The 1,970-nt window shown below is 43.6% G+C and overlaps 1 pseudogene; it reads right to left on the bottom strand.

The window, feature by feature from the left end:
- Positions 1 to 1,123: 1,123 nt before the first annotated feature.
- Positions 1,124 to 1,697, bottom strand: LOC149217331 (uncharacterized; annotated as a pseudogene).
- Positions 1,698 to 1,970: the final 273 nt, after the last annotated feature.

The following is a 1,970-nucleotide window of genomic DNA, read 5'->3' as shown; positions in this document are numbered from 1 at the left end:
GCATGTTGGTCACAATGCCATGCTTGCAGGCATGTTCTAGTCATGCACAAGGTCCTCACTTCATATGTACATGTTGTGTTCGCTATGTGAACACTCATCGCACTTAGACATGAAGTTGTATGCACTGTCGCGTAAGCGTCATCGTGATCATTTAATGATCTATCACAAGCGTCGTGCTTGTCGCTCGCACCGTCGGTCAGTCATGTTGAGCATATGTTGTCTTGATGGTTTGAGATGTCTTGTCATCAAGTTATGTTGAGTGTGTGTTTGCAAGGTCGCGTATGCACAAATTCACTCGCTCACACACTTAGTAATTTTTGTTGAAGTTCTGACAACCGGATCACCCTCTAACAGTCGGACCTCCACCCTGCATTCGACTCAACCGACTGTCACCCAAAACAATGCAGAAGTGTCCAACAAGCCATTTCAATCTACACTGCCCGCAAGTTGATCAACCAACCCACCTGTTGGTCAACCAGAGAGTTTGACTGAGCAATGACCCCGGGACCCACTCCCCTCAAAAATTGTGCAGAAGTTGCAGAAATTGCTCACTATGCTGACTGAGGAAACTGCACAGATAGGCCGGACAGACACCAAGTGCTCGTCCCTGTCTCCCTCAAAAAATTACGCAGTTTTTCCAGCCAGCCACCTAGTCAGCCAGCTAGCTGCTCAACTAGAAAAATGTGCAGATTTCATGAGAAATCCCCTCGGCTTTTGAGGATCCCACTTAGCTCAAAAACTGCGTAGAGGTGTTCATCAGGACAGCCTCCCAACAATTTCTCAATTTTTGTCTCCAACAATCCCACTACCAACTCCCTCCAAGAATTGTGTAGTTTTTATTGCCAAGCCATCCCGGAGCCTGCTGCCAACTCCCTCCAGGAATTGTGTAGTTTTTGTTGCCAAGCCTTCTGAAGCCCACAGCCAGCTCCCTCCAGGAATTACACAGTTTTTTCTGCCAAGCCTCTTGAAGCCCGTAGCCATCTCCCTCCACGAATTGCATGGTTTTTTCTATTCCTCGACCCCTCAACTGCCCGTAGATAGACTTGAAATAAACCTTAGTAGACAAACCCATGATATATATAAACCCTTACTAGACATCCATGGCCAGAATAAACATTTCAATTCAACACTTGGAGGCCAGATGAATTTTTCTGCACAAAATCCCAGCATTGACCTCATCAACTTTCTCCATCTACTCCCACAAAACCAAATTTTGGGCATCCTTCTTAGCCTCACATTTTCATCTGCCCCAAGGCACTAGAAATCATTTCCATATATGTACTCAAGGTGAAAATCCTTTTCCTCATTGTAAAGAATCATATGGTTGTGTCATTTCCATACATGGTAGCCAAATTTTGTCTTCTTTGTAGTGGCAACATAGGTGTGATGTCCCCAAACCTTAACCACATTGCAGGAATTGGGCTTCAATTCATCCCATTTGCCACTTAAAATCATGGAAACCATATTTTGTTTGAGCTTTGTGGTCTCCTTGGCGATCTTTGACAACTTGCACTCATTTTTTATGACTTTATCACAAATCGACCATGAGAGCATCAATGTTGAAATATGGAGGTCGAATCCCCAATCTCTCCATCATGTTGCTCAACATGGATACATCGAGGGAGGATACCAAATATTTCCATCACACTACTTAGCCTGGATACATCGAGAGGATATTTAGGGCTCAATTTCCACATATCTCCTCCTCCAGATGCAAAAGTCACACAAAAATCCAAGCCACACAGTGCATAGAGGTTTAGTTATGCACGCAAGACTTAACTTGATCATTCTTCCATAACTTCTACAACCTAATCAAGGAGGTTTAACTTTTATTGGCTCCTTATCATCGTTCTATTACCCTTTTGTATAGTTCTACTAGCTTTTAGAGCCCCTTTCCCTTTCTTGCCTGCATAGTTTGTTTTCCCTTGTTCTCTAGCCTTTTTCTTGTTGTTTTAAGACTTCACTTTCTC

The sequence above is a fragment of the Pinus tabuliformis genome, chromosome 1_1, assembly GCF_031772625.1.
Source record: "Pinus tabuliformis cultivar Carrire ecotype Pingquan chromosome 1_1, CPIR1, whole genome shotgun sequence".
Lineage (NCBI taxonomy): Eukaryota > Viridiplantae > Streptophyta > Pinopsida > Pinales > Pinaceae > Pinus > Pinus tabuliformis.
Note: the sequence above shows the minus strand (reverse complement) of the source record. Positions and strands in the feature narration are given on the sequence as shown.